This window comes from Nycticebus coucang, chromosome 5, assembly GCF_027406575.1.
Source record: "Nycticebus coucang isolate mNycCou1 chromosome 5, mNycCou1.pri, whole genome shotgun sequence".
Taxonomy (NCBI): domain Eukaryota; kingdom Metazoa; phylum Chordata; class Mammalia; order Primates; family Lorisidae; genus Nycticebus; species Nycticebus coucang.
In genome coordinates, this window is record NC_069784.1 from 44,888,325 (window position 1) to 44,908,473 (window position 20,149).

A 20,149-nucleotide genomic window follows, 5' to 3' on the forward strand; every position below is an offset into this window, starting at 1 on the left:
ATGACAACTGCAACAGAAAAATAGCCAGGCGTTGTGGCAGGCACCTGTAGTACCAGGTGCTTGGGAGGCTGAGGCAAGAGAATCATTTAAGCCCAGAAGTAGTTGGAGGTTACTGTGAGCTGTGACGCCACACCACTCTACCCAGGGTGACATCGTGAGACTCTGTCTCAAAATAAAAGGGGGGGGGGGCAGCGCCTGTGACTCAAAGGGGCCAGGGTCCTCAAATTTGTCTCAAAATAAACCTTAAATTATTTTACTGAGTGTGGCTTCTTTTCTGTTGACAGCATTGTGTGATCATGAATTGTATTACTTTGTTATAAAATATACTTTGGGGACAGTTGTTGAAACTTCAATGGTAGTAATGCATTTATTTTCTGGTTTCGATGATTGAATTGTTGTGTGGGAGCATGCCTTGTTTGTAGGGATTCTGTATTCAGCAGAGTTGGACATCATGTCAACAACATATGCTCAGATGGCTCAGAAAAAATAAAAATTCTTTGTACTATTTTTGCTAATTTTCCACGTTATTTGAAAATAAAATACTTTTTTTTTAAAAAGTGAATATTTAAGGGTGGTGCCCATAGCTCAGTCATTTTGAGACATAGTGAGACTTAGTCTCAACAATAATAATAATATTTAGAGAAGAAACGCAGCTATCAAGCATATGAAAAGATTCACCAAAAATTTAAAGTAAACAAAAATAATATGTAACTTTATAGTTATTGTGCTGTTGTTAAATGTTAGAAGCGGGGCTTGGCGCCCATAGCACAGTGGTTACGGTGCCAGCCACATACACTGAGGGTGGTGGGTTCGAACCCAACCCAGGCCATCTAAACAATTGCAACAAAAAAATAGCCAGGCATTGTGGCGGGTGCCTATAGTCCCAGCTGGGGCGGGGCGAAGTGGTTCACGCCTCCCAGCACTTTGGGAGGCTGAGGTGGGCAGATTGCCTGAGCTCATGAAGTGCAAGACCAACCTGAGCTAGAGAGAGACACCATCTCTAAAAATAGCTGGGTGTTGGTAACAGGCGCCTATAGTCCCAGGTACTCAGGAGACTGAGGCAAGAGGATTGCTTAAGCCCAAGAGTTAGAGGTTGCTGTAAGCTATGACGCCATGATACTCTACTGGGGGTGACAAAGTGAGACCCTGGGGGCTGCACCAATGGCTCAGTTGGTAAGGCGCCGGCCCCATATACCGAGGGTGGCGGGTTCAAACCCGGCCCAGGCCAAACTGCAACCAAAAAATAGCCGGGCGTTGTGGCGGGTGCCTGTAGTCCCAGCTGCTCGGGAGGCTGAGGCAAGAGAATCGCCTTAAGCCCAGGAGTTGGAGGTTGCTGTGTGAGGCCATGGCACTCTACCTAGGGCCATAAAGTGAGACTCTGTCTCTACAAAAAAAATAAATAAATAAAGTGAGACTCTGTCTCAAAAAAAAAAGAAGCTGGGTAATGTCGAGAGACAGTGGATCTGTGGGCCTACGGGAATCTGTTTGTATTGCTAATGGGGAGCGTAGCCTTCTGGAGTATACTCTTCTTCAAATTAGTCAAACTAAGGGTATTCATCCCCCACATCCAACAATTTCCTTCTGAGTGTGTTACTGGACAAAGAGCGTCTGGTCGTTGGGCGGTGCCTGTGGCTCAGTCGGTAAGGCGCCGGCCCCATATACCGAGGGTGGCGGGTTCAAACCCGGCCCCGGCCAAACTGCAACCAAAAAATAGCCGGGCGTTGTGGCGAGCGCCTGTAGTCCCAGCTACTTGGGAGGCTGAGGCAAGAGAATCGCTTAAGCCCAGGAGTTGGAGGTTGCTGTGAGCTGTGTGATGCCATGGCACTCTACCGAGGGCCATAAAGTGAGACTCTGTCTCTACAAAAAAAAAAAAAAGAGCGTCTGGTCGCTCCTAACAGTCAGCCAATATGCAGAGATGGGGACAGGTCCACCTAATTTTACTTATCAGAAGGCCAGCGATTCTGGAGAACAGTAAGATTAACCTCTCCAAGACTGTTCTGTTCCTCCATTTCCAAAACCACATAAAGATTCAAAGCAAAGACCACATTAACTCTTATTTTAAATAATAAACAGCACAACTCAGTGACAATCTATTACAACATTTCCAATTCAAAAGTTATTTCCTGGGCTGGGCTTGGGGCCTCACACCTGTAACTCAGCTCTTTAGGAGGCTGAGGCGAGTGGATTGCCTGAGCTCAGGAGTTTGAGACCAGCCTCAGCAAGAGCGAGATCCCGCTTCTAAAAATACAGCCGGGCGTTGTGGTGGGCACCTGTAGTCCCAGCTACTTGTGAGGATAAGGCAGGAGGATCACTTGAGCCCTAGAGTCTGAGGTTGCTGAGAGCTATGACGCCAGGGCAAAAAAGTGAGACTCTGTCTCAAAAGAAACAAACAAACAAAAAGTTAATTTCCTAAATCAATCGTCCTAAAGCAAAGAACACATTAACCCTTATTTTAAATAATAATCAGGGCGCTGTAGGTAGTGGCTCAATCCTGTATTCCTAGCACTCTGGGAGGCTGAGGCGGGTGGCTTGCTTGAGCTCTCCAGCTGACAGCTGCAGTGAGGTTGGTCGGAGGCTTATTTTTACATTGGGCTTAGAGGGGGAAAGATTCCACAGGTTATTAGAAAGCTTTGGTGAGCTAGGGTCTTTTTTTTTAATAATTTTTTTATTAAGTCTTCTGTACATAGATCATAAATACATTTATGCCCATTTCAGTGTGTTGATTATTTGTACAAATTGGAGTGCTTACATCATACTAATCAGCATAGCTTTCATCTCATTTACCCAATTATAGCATTAGGACATTTGTGTTCTACACATGATAGAGCCAACTTGTACTTGCAATGTGCTCCATAGTTGTGATCCCCCTACTATCCCCTACTATCCCTCCCACCCCCTCCCTATCCCTCGCCCTCCCCTTCCCTCCATCGTAGCCTAAAGTTGTGTTTCATTTTTCATATGCAAGTGTGAGTTATTATAAATTGGTTTCATGGTGGGCTAGGGTCTTTCCTAGCTGTTAGGACAGGGCCAGATAGGCCTTTGGTTGGAGGGGAGGGGGGAAGGGTTTTAACCCTCCTACATTATAGCACCAATCTAATGTGATCAATATGGCAAAAGAGATACACTGCTGGCTCCATTCCCTGAGATTAAACTTGGAGAAATTACAGGTTTCCAGGAAATAACAAGCAAACGATAAGAACCTCCTGGACAGATAAAGGATTGTTTCGAACTAGTATGTGTGTGTTGGGGGACTTGAGGGGGCAGTGCTGGTGATGGTTGAATCCTGGGGCAGAAAACATTGTCTTGGCTGTGAGAGTATAACCTGGTCAGAAAGAGTTTACTTTCCTCTTGCCTGCCCAGCTCCCTGGTATTGGGGCAGTCATCACCAGAAATTTCTGCAGTCCAGTACCTCTGGTCCAGGGGTGAATTCATCTCAGCACAAAACCCTGCTGGAGTAAGGATTTAGGAAAACTGGGAGCTGGACTACCCTGGGCATGATTCCTCCTCTCCTACTCTGCAAACCCCAGGGATGGCGAAGGCTGTGTAGGGAGTGCTCCCTCCCCATGACAGTCTTTCTCCCTGGGGGTTTGATGCACCCTGCAAATGCTGAATTGCAGCTAACAGAGAGGGGAGGTGGTGTGATTAGCTGTGTTGTAGTGCCTGTATTCTCTACCCTACCACTCCTCCCCTCGTCCCTCCTAAAATTTCTGGGCTAACACAGACTGTGTTCTAGCTTTTCAGCCGTTCCCAATAGGCATTGCCAGAAAGAGTAGCCATCATACCCAAGTAAAGATGCACTCACGGACCAAAATAAAGAAGCTAGAACTAGCTCAGCTGGAAAAAAGGGTGAGAGGGACCACAACTACCAAGTGAAGCACAGAAATTAGAACAGATGACAAATTATGCACGTATTTATTTATTTATTTATTTTGTAGAGACAGTCTCACTTTGTTGCCCTTGGAAGAGTGCTGTGGCTTAGGCGATTCTCTTGCCTCAGCCTCCCGAGTACCTGTGACTATAGGTCCCTGCCACAGCACCCGGCTATTTTTTTGTTGCAGTTTGACAAATAATTTAAATAGGCACTTTAAAAACTATCTTCTTCTAAAAATCCTGAACAATGAAAAATGTCTTTAGCCACGTGGCTGTTAATAAACCTGTTTAGTTGAAAAAACAACATCAGGGCGGCACCTGTGGCTCAGTGAGTAGGGCGCCGGCCCCATATGCCGAGGGTGGCGGGTTTAAACCCAGCCCCGGCCAAACTGCAACAAAAAAATAGCCGGGTGCTGTGGCGGGCACCTGTAGTCCCAGCTACTCAGGAGGCTGAGGCCAGAGAATCACTTAAGCCCAGGAGCTGGAGGTTGCTGTGAGCTGTGATGCCACAGCACTCTACCAAGGGGCATAAAGTGAGACTCTGTCTCTACAAAAAAAAAAAAAAAGAAAAAACAACATCAACAACAACTATATCTTCTGCCTGGCTTGGTGGCTCACACCTGTAATCCTAGCACTCTGGGAGGCCGAGGTGGCCACATCACTTGAGCTCATGAGTTCAAGACCAGCCTGAGCTAGAGCGAGACCCCACCTCTAAATAAATTAGCTGGGCGTCACAGTGGGTGCCTTAGTCCCAGCTATTCGTACGGCTGAGGCAAAAGACTCACTTGAACCTTAGAGTTTGAGGTTGCTGTGAGATGTGACACCATGGCACTCTACTGAGGGCAAAAAAGTAGCCTGTAGTCCTAGCACCTGGGAAGCCAAGGCAGGTGGGTTTCTTTTTTTGTTTGTTTTTTGTAGAGACAGCGTCTCACTTTACCGCCTTCAGTAGAGTGCCATGATGTCACAGGACTCACAGCAACCTCCAGCTCTTGGGCCTCAGTGATTCTCCTGCCTCAGCCTCCCGAGCAGCTGGGACTACAGGTGCCCACCACAACGCCTGGCTATTTTTTGGTTGCAGTTCAGCCGGGGCTGGGTTTGAACCTGCCACCCTCTGTATATGGGGCCGGCGCCCTACTCACTGAGCCACAGGCACCACCTGGCAGGTGGGTTTCTTGAACTCATGAGTTTGAGACCAGCCTGAGCAAAAGCAAGACCCTGTCTCTACTAAAAATAGAAAAACTGAGGCAAGAGGATCACTTGAGCCCAAGTTGGAGGTTGTTTGAACTATGATGCCACAGCACTCTACCCAGGGCGACAGCTTGAGACTCTGTCTCAAAAAGGAAAAAAAATAGCCAGGTGTTGTGGTGGGCATGTGTGGTCCCAGCTACTTGGGAGGCTGAGGCAAGAGAATCACTTAAGCTCAAGAGTTTGAGGTTGCTGTGAGCTGTGATGCTACAGCACTCTACTGAGGGCAACATAGTGAGACTGTCTCAAAAAAAACAAATCTAAATGAGCTATAATACCTCCATGTGATATCATACAATGCTCATAGCAGAAATATATTAAGTAAATTGTTATGTTCAGACAACAGAATACTATCTTTCCAAGAGTATTAACAAACTGTTTTGTTTTGTTTTGCTTTGCTTTGTTTTGTTTTGTTTTGAGATAAGAGTCTCATTGTCACCTTTGGTAAAGTCCTATGGCATCACAGCACATTGCTACCTCAAACTCTTGGGCTCATGCAATTCACTTATCTCTGCCTCTTGAGTAGCTGGGACTACAGGTGCCCACCACCACAATGCCCAGATAGTTTTTAAAATATTATTTTATTTTATTTTTTTGTTTTGAGACAGAGTCTTGCTACATTGTCCTCAGTAGAGTGCTGTGGCATTACAGCTCACAGCAACCTCAAACTCTTGGGCTTAAGCGACTCTCTTGCCTCAGCTTCCCAAGTAGCTAGGAGTATAGGCACCTGCCACAACGCCCGGCTATTTTGTTGTTGCAGTTGTCATTGTTGTTTAGCAGGCCCAGGCCAGGTTCAGATGGCAGATTTTGGCAGGGGCTGGGTTTGAACCCACCACCTCCGGCATATGGGGTCAGTGCCCTACTCCTTTGAGCTACAGGCGCTGCCCATGTTTTTTTTTCGTTTTTATTTAGTTTTTTCTTTATTTTTAGTAGAAAGTGAGTCTCACTGTTGCTCAGGCTTATCTCCAACTCTTGCGTTCAAGCAATTCACCCACCTCGGCCTCCCAGGGTGCTAGAAGTACAAGCCTGAGCCACTGTGCCCAATGCCCGGCTATTATTTGTTGCAGTTTGGCCGGGGCTGGGTTTGAACCTGCCACCCTCGGCATATGGGGCCAGCGCCCTACTCACTCAGCCGCCCCTATGTGGCCTTTCTAAATCAGTTTCTCCTATTTCGTAATACACATGTAAGTTTCCTCCATAGCTTTTCACAATTTGATATCTGTCACCCAGGCTAGAGCGCAGTGGCTGGACCGTATCCTATTGTAACCTATAACTCCTAGGCTCAAGGAATCCTCTCACCTCAGCCTGCTGAGCAGCTGGGACTACAGGTTCTGCTACCATTGCCTGGCTAACTAAAAAGAACACAAAACTACTTTCTTTAAACGGTCTGTAAAGCTAGTGAATGATGCCCCATGATCATATCAAGATACACAGCTATGATTTAATAAAAACAAACAAACAAACAAACAAAAAAACTACTTTCTTTTATAGATGGGGTCTTGCTATAGTGCCCAGGCTAGTCTAGAACTCCTGGTCTGAAGCAATCCTCAAGCCTTGGCCACCTAAAGTACTAGTGATACTGGAATTTCCTCTTCAGTAGGTCCGTGGTCTCGGTGATGCAAAGAATGAATCCATAGACCCTAGATCAGTGGTAAGACAAGATTTATTTATAGAAAAGAATAGAAACACCAGAGCTTCTGGCAGAGAGAAACCAACCAAGTTGGAAAAAAAACCTCTCTCTCATCCTTTCTTTTTGTCTCCCCGGCTTGGTTTCCAGGGGTATATATAGTCACCTAAGATCCCTGTAGTTACATTTAGCAGGACTGGGTCGCAAATGAATGGCTACAATCCCTTTCATTCCCAGGCCTAGGAAACTTACATGAAATTGACCAGGCCTAGGAACTAGGAGGTGAGGGGGGATTCCTTGTTCAGCTGCAAGTGCAAGGGGAGGGAAACCGAAGGTGCTGATGTCTCCCCAGCAGTTGTCTGGCCTCTCCTGCTACTGGAGCCTCCTGCTGAGCCTCCCTGCCTGCCCTCCAGCCCACTGGTTCCTCTGCCCGCTGCCACCACACCAACACCGCCAAGGCAGAGGAAGCAGATTGGTCCCTCAGCTCCTGGAGCTGGCTGGGGCGCCGCCTGTCCTGTATCCCTAGGATTACAGGTGAGATGGTGAAAGCCACTGTTCATTTCTTTTTTTTTTAAGACAGAGTCTCATTTTGTTGCCCTTGGTAGAGTGTGGTGGCATCACAGCTCACAGCAACCTCCAGCTCTTGGGCATAGGCGATTCTCTTGCCTCAGCCTCCCAAGTAGCTGGGACTGCTGGTGCCCGCTACAACTCCCGGCTATTTTTTGTTGCAATTTGGCAGGGGCTGGGTTTGAACCCGCCACCTTTGCTATATGGGGCTGGAGCCCTATTCACTGAGCCACAGGCCCTGCCTTTTTTTTTTTTTTTTTTTGAGGCACAGTCTCACTATGTCACCCTCAGTAAAGTTCCATAGCATCACAGCTCACAGCAACTTCAAAGTCCTGGGCCCAAGCTATTCTCCTGCCTCAGCCTCCCAAGTAGCTGGGACTACAGAACCCACCACAACGCCCAGCCGTTTTTTGGTTGTAGCCGTCATTGCTGTTTGGCAGGCCCAGGCTGGGTTCAAACCAGCCAGCTCCAGTGTATGTGGCCTACTACAGGTGCCGAGCCCATTTCTTTTTAGCATGATTAACATTGTAGTTTTGAGAGCAGTTGTGGTGGCTCATGCCTGTAATCCCAGCACTTGGGAGGCCGAGGCGGGTAGATTGCTTGACCTCTCAGGTTCAAGACCACCTGAGCCAAAGCGAGACCTCATCTCTAAAAATAACGGAGTGTTGTGCGGGCACTTGTAGTCCCAGCTACTTGGGAGGCTGAGATAAGAGAATCGCTTAAGCCCAGGAGTTTGACAGTGCTGTGAGCTATGACACTAAGGCACTCTCCCTAGAGTGACAGAGTGAGACTCTAACTCAAAAAAAAAAAAAAAAAATTGTAGTTTTGATATATACCAGAGTTTATTTTGTACTGACCTACTGAAGGATATCTTATTTCTTTCAAATTCTGGCAATCATAAATAAAGCTGCTATAAATGTGTATATACAGGTTTTTGTGCAAACATTAGTTTAAAAAACATTTTTTTTTTTGAGAGAGAGTCCCACTTTGTGGCCCTAGGTAGACTGCCCTGGTGGCACAGTTCATAGCAAACTCAAACTCTTGGGTTCAAGAGATCCTCTTGCCTCAGCCTCCCGAGTAGTTGGGACTACAGGTGTCCACCACAATGCCTGGCTATTTTTAAAGATGGATGTCTCAGTCTGATTTAGGCTGGTCTCGAACTCCTGACCTGAAGGGATCCACTTGCCTGGGCCTCCCAGAGTGCTAGGATTACAGGTGTTAGCCACTGCACCTGGCCACAGGTGGATTTCTTTTTTTTTTTTTTTTTGAGACAGAGTCTCACTATTTCACCCTGGGTAGAGTACTGTAGCATCATAGCTCACAGCAACTTCCAACTCTTGGGCTCAAAAGATTGTCTTGCCTCCATTTTTCTTTTTTTTTTTTTTTTTTGTAGAGATAGAGTCTCACTTTATGGCCCTGGGTAGAGTGTCATGGCATCACACAGCTCACAGCAACCTCCAAGTCCTGGGCTTAAGCGATTCTCTTGCCTCAGCCTCCTGAGTAGCCGGGACTACAGGCGCCCGCCACAACGCCCGGCTATTTTTTGGTTGCAGTTTGGCCCGGGCCGGGTTTGAACCCGCCACCCTCGGTATATGGGGCCGGCACCTTACCGACTGAACCACAGGCGCCGCCCTTGCCTCCATTTTTCTATTTTTAGTAGAGACAGGGGTCTCACTTTTGCCAAGGCTGTTCTGGAACTCGTGAGCTCAAGCAATCCACCAGCCTTGGCCTTCCAGAGTGTTAGGATAATAGGCGTGAGCCACATCCCGGCCCAGGTGAATTTCTTGAGCTCAGGATTTCAAGACCAGCCTGAGCAACAGCAACATCCCCCTGCAACATCTGTATCTCCCCACCCCTTTCTCCAGAAATAGCTGGTCATTGTGGCAGGCACCTGTAGTCCCAGCTACTCAAGAGACTGAGGCGAGCAAAAAAAAAAAAATAGAGTCTTCAGGCAAAGATTATAGGAAGCGGTGGCCTTCATGCCTGTGATTAAAGCTTCTGAGTGCTTTAAACTGCCTTAGGGCAAAATTCAGGTTAAAGGAATTGTACCCAGTAAAACCTGTCCTTTGGATAAAACTCTGAGCAGAATTTATTATTGTTATTACTTTTTTGTGGTTTTTGGCTGGGGCTGGGTTTGAACCCACCACCTCTGGCATATGGGACTGGCGCCCTACTCCTTGAGCCACAGGCACCACCCTCTGAGTAGAAATTAGATTAAGGGCATGGCCTTCCTGCCTCTTATTCTGTGAGATTAAAGGTGCTCTCTGTGAAATTGAAAAGCCTACTAAAATCTCTCCCCATCATTTCTTTTTTTTTTTTTTTGGAGACAGAGTCTCACTATGTCGCCCTTGGTAGAGTACTGTGACATCATAGCTCACAGCAACCTCAAACTCTTGGGCTCAAGTGATTCTCTTGCCTTAGCCTCCGGAGTAGCTGGGACTACAGGCACCTGCCGCAATGCCCAGCTATTTTTGTTGTTGTTGTTGTAGTTGTCACTGTTGTTTAGCAGGCCCAGTATGGGTTCGAACCCGCCTGCCTCTGTGTATGTGGCCAGCACCCTAAGCACTGAGCTACAGGCGCTGAGCCCCCATCATTTCATTTTGATAAATTTCAACCCTCAAAAAAGTTGTAGCAATACAATAAATACCATATACCCTTATCCTAGATTCTTCAGTTAACATTCTGACACATTTTCCTTCTCTCCCAGTCAACTCAGGCACATGCATAAACACACTCATGAATTTTTGCTCAAGCATTTGGAAGTTAGCTGTAGACAACATGACACTTCACTTGTAAAAACTTCAGCACACTTCTAATAATAAGGATGTTATCTTATACAAACACTATGTAGTAAAGAATTTGGCCGTGCCCATGTAGAAGTTCTGGCCTTTGCCTTAGGCTTCATGATGGTAATCTCTGGGCACTTGGAATGTTATGCCTGAAAGGAGAATCTTTGTCTGAGAGTCTGGTGTCATACTGGAAAGTCTAACAATATGATTCAGGGCAAGAGCTGGACATACCAGAAAGACCAACAGTGTCACCCAGGGTAGGCGCTTTCGGTCATGTGGTATCCATTGACCTGGAGACAGAGATCAATCACATGGACAGTATATCAGTCATGCCTAGGTAGTGAAGTCCCAGCAAAACTCTGAACACAGGGCTCGATGCCTGTAGCACAGTGGTTATGGCGCCAGCCATATGCACCGAGGCTGGCAGGTTTGAGACCAGCCCAGGACTGCTAACAACAATGACAACTGCAACAAAAACAAAAAATAGCCAGATGTTGTGGCAGGCCCCTGTAGTCTCAGCTATTGGGAGGCTGAGACAAGAGAATCACTTAAGCCCAAGAGTTTGAGGTTGCTGTGAGCTGTGATGCCACAGCACTCTACCAAGGGCCACATAGTGAGCATCTCAAAAAAAACAACAACTTTGAACACAGGCTGAGGGAGCTTTCCTGGTTGGCAATACTTTTAACATTTTGTGCAGCTCAGCGCTTGTGGCTCAAGCGGCTAAGGCACCAGCCACATACACCTGAGCTGGCTGGTTCAAATCCAGCCCAGGCCTGCCAAATGACAATGACGGCTGCAACCAAAAAATAGCTGGGCATTATGGCGGGCGCCTGTAGTCCCAGCTACTTGGGAGGCGGAGGCAGGAGAATCACTTGAGCCCAGGAGTTGGAGGTTGCTGTGAGCTGTGATGCCACAGCACTCTACCCAGGGTCACAGTTTGAGGCTCTATCTCCACAAACAAACAAAAACATACTTTGTGCATATCATACAGTTCAAAGCTGGGAGAGGACAGGGAAGTGCCACCTTCGGTTCTTTCTCCATGTGCATCTCCCCTTAGCTACATTTAATCTCTGTCTTTTCCCTCGAACAAACCATAACCATGAATATAATAGTTTTCAGTGAGTTCTGTGAGTCCTTCTAGTCAATTATCAGCCTAAGAATTGTTTTGGGCTCCTGAACTTATAGTTGGTGTTGTAAGTGCGGGTGGTCTTTTGTAGATATGGTTCCCTCTAACTTCCCAGATGCCACTAATTGATGTTTTTTTTTTGTTTGTTTGTGTTTGCAGTTTTTGGGGCTGGGTTTGAACCTGCCACCTCCAGCATATGGGGCCGGCGCCCTGCTCCGTTGAGCCACAGGCGCCACCCGCCACTAATTGATGTTAATACATTATAATTTCAGCCAGGCGAGGAGGCTCACACCTATAATCCTAGCGCTCTGGGAGGCCAAGGTGGGTGGATTGCCTGAGCTCAGGGGTTCAAGACCAGCCTGAAAAAGAGGGAGACTCCATCTCTAAAAATAGCTGGGAATTGTGGCGGGCTCCTGTATCTCTGCTACTCAGAAGGCTGAGGCAAGAGAATCGCTTAAGCCTAAGAGTTTGAGGTTGCTGTGAGTTATAACACTACAGCACTCTACCAAGGGTGAGAAAGTGAGATTGTTTCCCAAAAAAATCTTCAGCATGTATCTTTGAAGAGCATAAACCACAATATATTTATCAGTCATGAAACAAAAATTGATGTAATGTTATGTAAATACAGTAGAACCTCCGTAATTAACCACCTCCCTATATCCTTAAGTTGAGCTACCTTTCATAGTTCGGACATGCACCACATGTAAATATTAGCACGGTAGACCTAAGTCCTTATGTTGAGCACCTCCAAGTGTTGATCGGTTTGTTACAGTCCCCTGGGTGGCCAATTTACAGAGGTTCTACTGTTCAGCCCTCAAGTCTAATAATAGTAACTATTAGCCACCATGCCCAGCCCATGCTGGTGTTCATCAAGGATGAAGTGCCATGATGGCAAGGGCTTGCTTTCAGTGGTTTCAGCAAGAGAAAAAAGACATGCAGAGATAGAAATACAGGTAGATAACACATAGATGGTGTATGTTATATATAGCATATGTAAGGTCTTATTGATGTTCTAAACTAACATTTTCCAAGGACAGGACACAGTGGCTCATGCCTATAATCCCAGCACTTGGGAGGCTGAGGTGAGTGGATTGCCTGAGCTCACAGGTTCAAGACCAGCCTGAGTCAGAGTGAGAACCTGTCTCTAAAAATAGCTGGGTGTTGGGTGGGGCCTGTGGCTCAGTGAGTGGGGCACTGGCCCCATATACCGAGGGTGGTGGGTTCAAACCCAGCCCCGGCCAAACTGCAACAAAAAAATAGCCAGGCGTTGTGGCGGGCGCCTGTAGTCCCAGGTGCTCGGGAGGCTGAGGCAAGAGAATCGCGTAAGCCCAAGAGTTAGAGGTTGCTGTGAGCCGTGTGACGTCACGGCACTCTACCTGAGGGCAAGGGCAGTACAGTGAGACTCTGTCTCTACAAAAAAAAAAAAAAAAAGACTGACTTTCATCCTGCTCTCACGCTCTGACTCTAGCCTGTTTCTTCTGATGAAATAAGCTGCCATGCCGTGAACCATCATGGAGAAGTCCATGTAGCAAGGAACGGAGGCTGGCCTCCAGCAAATAGCCAGAGCAAAACTGCACCACTCTGTCCAACAGCCCGGGAGAAAAATGATCTCCCAGTGATGCATTTTTCAGCCAACCATGTGTGTGAGTGTGGAAGTGGATCCTTCCCAGCCAGCCATGAGATGACTGCAGCCCCAGGCAACAACTTGATTTGCATCCTTGGAAGAGACCCTGAAACAGGGGACCCAACAATGCCACATTCAGATTCCTGTTCCATAGAAATTGTGAAATAGGCTTGGAACCTGTGGCTCAAGCAGTTCAGGTGCCAGCCACATACACCTCAGCTGGAGGGTTCGAATCCAGCCTGAGCCCGCCAAACAACAATGATGGCTGCAACCAAAAAATAGGTGGGCGTTGTGGTGGGCACCTGTAGTCCCAGCTACTTGGGAGGTGGAGGCAGGAGAATCGCTTGAGCCCAGGAGTTGGAGGTTGCTGTGAGCTGTGACACCATGGCACTCTACCCAGGGCAACAGCTTGAGGCTCTGTCTCAAAAAAAAAAAAAAAAAAAGAAACCGTGAAATAATAGATGTTGTTTTAAGTCACTGAGGTTTGGAGTAATTTGTTACAAAGCATTAGGTAACTAATAACAATATTACATTACAATGTTAAATGAAGAAAAGCAAGTTACAAAATACCTCTGGTGTGTGTGTAATAGCATCATCCCATTTGTACATAAACATGTGCTTTTTTTGTGTATATGATTTTATCTTTTTAATTACTTTTCACATTAACTATGATACTATTGGCATTTATATGAGGTATCTAAAGTAGTCAAATTCTTGAAGACAGAAAATAGAACAGGAGGCCAGGGACTGGGAGAAGGGAGAAATGGGCAATTGTTTAACAGGTAGGGAAGAGTTTCAGTTAGGTAGGCCAGGCAAGGTGGCTCACGCCTGTAATCCACGCACTCTGGGAGGCCAAGGAGGGTGGATTGCCTGAGCTCTCTGGTTTGAGACCAGTCTGAGCCAGCACAAGACCCCACCTATAAAAATAGCCAGGCGTTGTGGCAGGCACCTGTAGTCCCAGCTACTTGGGAGGCTGAGGCAAGAGAATCACTTGAGCTCAAGAGTTTGAGGTTGCTGTGAACTGTGACACCACAGCACTCTACCTAAGGCAACATAGTGAGACTCTGTATCAAACAAACAAAAAAAAAAAAAAAAAAGAAAAGAAAGAAAGATCTGATGTTAACACTAATCTCATTGGGTAAATTCAGCAAAAGCTATGTGTCTTCGGGGAACATGAAAGGCAGGGAAGCTAGCCCCTTTACCTGAGTACACTGCTGTATCCTCTGCTGGGGACAGCTGTCTTCAAGCTGTTAAAGTTCTTGTGTGTTTGCCTACTTAAAGGGACTTCTACTGTTGGCTTGACTCTGTTGGTGTTTTCTGGTTAATCACGCCATCACTACCCTTTTACATCTACACACGGAGGTATCAGAAGTGAAATTGGCTGAGTCCAAGCTCCTAAAATAATGTGGAGGAATTTTTGTGAAATGCAAGTAGAGAAAGATGGTACAAAATTCCTAGGATGGTGCCAAGGCCATCTTTGGATCAGGATTTCCCCAAGTTTTATAGCTTACTCACTGGAGTTTGTCCACTTACGTACTGACACACTAGATTGAAAAAATATAAACATTTGGTGATGCCAAAAGCATAAGCCTATGTGTGCTTCCATGAGCTCTTGCCAGAGTAGCCTAGGTTCCTGAGATTTTCCTGAGCTTCCCAAGATTTTCTAGCGAAGTTAACTAGGCTTATAATATAACAAAATTAAAACCAGTAGAACCGGGCGGCTCCTGTGGCACAAAGAGTAGGGCGCCGACCCCATATACCGGAGGTGGCAGGTTCAAACGTGGCCCCGGCCAAAAAAACGGCAACAAAAAATAAATAAATAAATAAAACCAGTAGAACTAATCCCCTGGGCAGAGATAGCTGGTTTGAAAAACTAGTATTTTTTTTTTTTGCAGTTTTTGGCCTGGGCTGGGTTTGAACCCTCCACCTCTGGCATATGGGGCCAGTGCCCTACCCTTCCTACCCCTTTGAGCCACAGGCGCCACCCTGAAAAACTAGTATTAAAGAATGATCCAGGGCTCGGCACCTGTAGCTCAGCAGCTAGGGCGCTAGCCACATCCACCAGAGCTGGCAGGTTCAAATCCAGCCCAGGCCTGCCAAACAACAATGACAACTACAACCAAAAAAATAAATAGCCAGGTATTATGGCAGGCACCTGTGCTGGGAGGCTGAGGCAAGAGAATCACTTGAGCCCAAGAGTTTGAGGTTGCTGTAAGCTGTGACCCCATGGCCCTCTACCGAGGGTGACATAGTGAGACTCTGTCTCAAAAAAAAAAAAAAAAGAAGGAGGATTGGGGACTTATTCAAGCCACAACTAACACTAAATTGGGCAACTTCCAAGCAGAAACTAGATAATTGCTGAGGTTTTAGAATTGAAAGGAATGAAGTTGCAGCCAAAGTATGCTTTAACTCTCACTGGGCCCACCTTCCGTGGCAGTGCAGAGAAAACCAAAGGGGAAGAAAGGTGAGCAAGCAATACCCTGTTTCCCCGAAAATAAGACATCCTCCGAAAATAAGAATTACTTACAGGAAAGATAAGACATCCCCTGAAAATAAGACCGAGCGCATCTTTGGGAGCACACCTTAAAATGAGACACTGTCTTATTTTCGGGGAAACAGGGTAGATAACTAGACAATGCTTTTTGTTGTTGTTGTTGTTTTTCATGTTTTATTTTATTTTATTTTATTATTAAATCATAGCTGGGTACATTAATGTGATCATGGGATCATGGGGCACCATACACTAGTTGTTTTTTTTTTTTTTGAGAGACAGAGTCTCACTGTACCGCCCTCGGTAGAGTGCCGTGGCGTCACACGGCTCACAGCAACCTCTAACTCTTGGGCTCACGCGATTCTCTTGCCTCAGCCTCCCGAGCAGCTGGGACTACAGGCACCCGCCACAACGCCCGGCTATTTTTTGGTTGCAGTTTGGCTGGGGCCAGGTTTGAACCCGCCACCCTCGGTATATGGGGCCAGCGCCTTACCGACTGAGCCACAGGCGCCGCCCTACTCCATCGCTTTTGCCATATTCTATTCATTAGAAGCAAGTCACTGGGTCCACCCCACACACAAAGAAAAGGGATAACATAGGATGGATGTCAGGAGGCAAGAATTACTGGTAGTGGCAGGCATTGTAGAAACTGCCTACCAGGCTCAGCACCGGTAGCACAGCAGTTACAGCACCAGCCACGTGTACTGAGGCTGGCAGGTTTGAACCCAGCCTGGGCCTGCTAAACAACGATGACAACTACAACAAAAAAAATTGCCAGGCGGCGCCTGTGGCTGAAAGGAGTAGGGTGCCGGCCCCATATGCCAGAGGTGGTGGGTTCAAGCCCAGCCCCAGCCAAAAACTGCAAAAAAAAAAAAAAATTTGCAAGGTGTTGTGGTGGGTGCCTGTGGTCCCAGCTACTTGAATTGGCTGAAGCAAGAGAATCACTTGAGCCCAAGAGTTTGAGGTTGCTGTGAGCTGTGACACCATAGCTCTCTATTGAGGATGACAGAGTGACACTCTGTGTCAAAAAAAAAGAAAACAGAAGGGGGGGAGGTTTTGTTGGAGGGAGGGTAATGGGTGGGGCCACATCTATGGTGCATCTTAGAATGGGTACAGGCGAAACTTACTAAAGGCAGAATACAAATGTCTACATACAATAACTAAGCCATGAAGGCTACGTTGAGCAGTTTGATGAGAATATTTCAGATTGTATATGAATCCTGCACATTGTATCCCTTGATTGCACTAATGTACACAGCTATGATTTAACAATAAAAATAAATAAATTAAAAAAAAGCAAACAAACAAACAATAAAAAAATTAGGCTTGGCACCCATAGCAAAGTGGTTATGGCACCAGCCACATATGCCAGTTGGCGGGTTCGAACCCAGCCTGGGCCAGCTAAAACAACAATGACAACTGCAACAAAAATAGCCGGGCATTGTGGCGGGCACCTGTAGTCCCAGCTACTTGGGAAGCTGAGGCAAGAGAATTGCTTAAGCCTAAGAGTTGGAGGTTGCTGTGAGCTGTGACACCATGCGCTCTATTGAGGGCAACATAGTGAGACTCTGTCTCAAAAAAAAAAAAAATCTGCCTACCACTAATATCTTTCTGTTATCAGTATATATCTCAACATTTTAATTAATTTATTTATTTTGAAACAGAGTCTCACTCTGTTGCCTTCTATAGAGTGATGTGGCGTCACAGCTCACAGCAAACTCAAACTCTTTTTTTTTTTTTTTTTGTAGAGACAGAGTCTCACTGTACCACCCTCGGGTAGAGTGCCGTGGCGTCACATGGCTCACAGCAACCTCGAACTCTTGGGCTTACGCGATTCTCTTGCCTCAGCCTCCCAAGCAGCTGGGACTACAGGCGCCCACCACAATGCCTGGCTATTTTTTTGTTGCAGTTTGGCCGGGGCTGGGTTTGAACCCGCTACCCTCGGCATATGGGGCCAGAGCCCTACTTGCTGCGCCACAGGCACCGCCCAAGCAAACTCAAACTCTTAGATCAAGTGATTCTCTTGCCTCAGCCTCCTGAGTAGCTGGGAGTACAGGTGCTGGCCACAGCGCCCACCTATTTTTAGAGATGGGGGTCTTGCTCTAGCTTAGGCTGGTCTTGAACCTGTGACTCATGTGCTCAGGCAATCCACCCACCTCAGCCTCTCAGAGTGCTAGGATTGCAGGCATGAACTGCTGCACCTGGCCTCCATTTATTTTTGAGGCAGTCTTACTCTGTGCCCTGTGTAGAGTGCCGTGGTGTCCTAACTTACAGCAACCTCACACTCTTGGACTCAAGTGATCCTCCTGCCTCAGTAGCTGGGACGACAGGCACCCACTACAATTCCCAGCTATTTTTTTCTATTTTTAGTAGAGACAGGGTCTTGCTCTTGGTCAGGGTGGTCGTCAACTCCTGAGCTTAGACAGTCCATTTGCCTCAGCATGCCAGAGTGCTAGGATTAGAGGCACAAGCCACTATGCCTGCCCTATATGTCAACTTTATTATTTTATTTGGTAATAGTTATTGTTATTATTAACTGTCACCAGGGGAAAGCACGAATGCAGTTCCCTATTACCACAAGTTATGCAGTCAAGTTTCCCACATTTGGGGAGATTGCAGGTGTCAGCACATCCGTAGAGCAATGGATAAGCCTCACCCTGGGAAAACCACCTTCGTGATCATGGTCTCTCCCCTGCCACGTAAGTATTTTATTATTATTTATTAATTAATTAATTTTTTAGTTATTGTGTCATTTTAAGATAAATGTCTGTAGGAGTAGCGCCTGTGGCTCAAGGAGTAGGTCACCGGCTCCATATGCTGGAGGTAGTGGGTTCAAACCCAGCCCTGGCCAAAAAAAAAGATAAATGTAAATGTCTGTAACTTAAAGATACACATAAAGAGGGAGAGGGGAAGGGAGAGAGAAGGGGGAGTGGAGGGAGGGTGTTTGGTGGGATCTCAGCTAATGTGCAAGGGTACATTTCAAAACAACTAATAGGGGCAGCGCCTGGAGCTCAATGGGTAGGGCGCTGGCCACATACACCCTGAGGCTGGCAGGTGCAAACCCGTCCTGGACCAGCTAAAACAACAATGACAACTGCAACAACAACAACAAAAAAGCCTCCCATTGTGGCAGGTGCCTATAGTCACAGCTGCTTGGGAGGCTGATGCAAGAGAATTGCTTAAGCCCAAGAGTTTTAGGTTGCTGTGAGCTGTGATACCATGGCACTCTACCAAGAGCAACAACTTGAGACTCTGTCTCCAGAAAAAAAAACAACTGACAGTATATTACAAATGTCTCTACCAAGAGCAACAACTTGAGACTCTGTCTCCAGAAAAAAAAAAAATTGACAGTATATTATAAATGTCTTACCACAAAAAATAAGTGAGGTGATGGTTATGTTAATCAGTTTAAGCATTCTACATTGTATATCAAATTATCACATTATACCCTATAAATGTATACAGTTATGACTTAATAAAAATTAGACTTAAAAAAAAGAATACACAGAAAGAAAAACGTGACTGAGCCTTACAGAGAAGACTGCAGAGTGACTAACAGCCTTCACCTCTTCCTTAAGGATAAACATAAATTCATTAAGCAGCAAAGTAGAGAAGGAATTCCAAGGAGAAGAGAAATCATATGAAAAGGAACAAAATAGGCTCGGTGCCTGTAACACAGTGGTTATGGTGCCAGCCACATACACTGAGGCTGTTGGGTTTGAGCCCGGCCCAGGCCTGCTAAACACCAATGACAACTGCAACAAAAAAAATAGCCGGGTGTTATGGCAGGTGCCTGTAGTCCCAGCTACTTGGGAGGCTAAGGCAAGAGAATTGCTTAAACCCAGGAGTTTGAGGTTGCTGTGAGCTGTGACGCCATGGCACTCTACCAAGGGTGACATAATGAGACTTTGTCTCAAAAAAAAAAAAAAAAAGAAAAGAAAAGAAAAGGAACAAAATAATGAAAGGGTATATCATGGTGGGTTTGGGGAAATACGAACTTTTAAATATGGCTTGAGAATGAGGTTTGGGTAATGATGAATTGGCAGAAGAGATTTAAAAGATAAGTTGCCCTAGATTTAGAAATAATAGCAGCATTTAATATGTGCCAGGCACTGTTCTATGTGTATTAATTCATGTAATCCTTACAACAACCCTATCAGATGGGGTATAATTATTGCGCTCATATTTCACATGGGAAACAGATCAGAAAAGTAATTAAGCTTGTCTGAGGTCACATCGCTATTAAGTGAAAGCCAAAATTTATCCCCTGGCAGTTTGACTTAACCACTAGGCTCACTGTCTGCCTTTTTCTGAAAAGCTTTGTATGCCATGGTAAGAAGTTTAGATTTCAGGCTTGGCGCCTGTGGCTCAAGCAGCTAAGGTGCCAGCCACATACACCTGAGCTGGTGGGTTCGAATCCAATCTGAGCCTGCCAAACAATGATGGCTGCAACCAAAAAAAAAAAAAAATAGCTGGGCGTTGTGGCTGACGCCTGTCGTCCAAGCTACTTGGGAGGCTGAGGCAAGAGAATCGCTTAAGCCCAAAGAGTTGGAGGTTGCTGTGAGCTGTGATGCCACAGCACTCCACCCAGGGCGACAGCTTGAGGCTCTGTCTCAAAAAAAAGAAAAAAAGTTTAGATTTTAATCGTAGGTAACAAAGAACCAATGAAGATTTTTATTTTACTATTATTATTATTATTTATTTTTTTCTTCTTGCAGTTTTTGACTGGGACAGGGTTTGAACCCACCACCTCCAGCATATGGGGCGGGCGCCCTAATCCTTTGAGCCATAGGTGCCTCCTATTTTATTA

The 20,149-nt window shown here is 46.1% G+C and overlaps 1 protein-coding gene and 1 non-coding gene across 2 annotated transcripts in view; both read right to left on the reverse strand.

The window, feature by feature from the left end:
* The window catches only part of BCAS2 (BCAS2 pre-mRNA processing factor), a 156,199-nt gene that overhangs the window by 102,962 nt on the left and 33,088 nt on the right, over nt 1-20,149 (reverse strand). The window lies entirely within an intron of this gene.
* Nucleotides 17,883-18,046, reverse strand: LOC128587102 (U1 spliceosomal RNA). Its single transcript, XR_008380517.1, has one exon. It is a non-coding gene; the product is annotated as a U1 spliceosomal RNA (small nuclear RNA).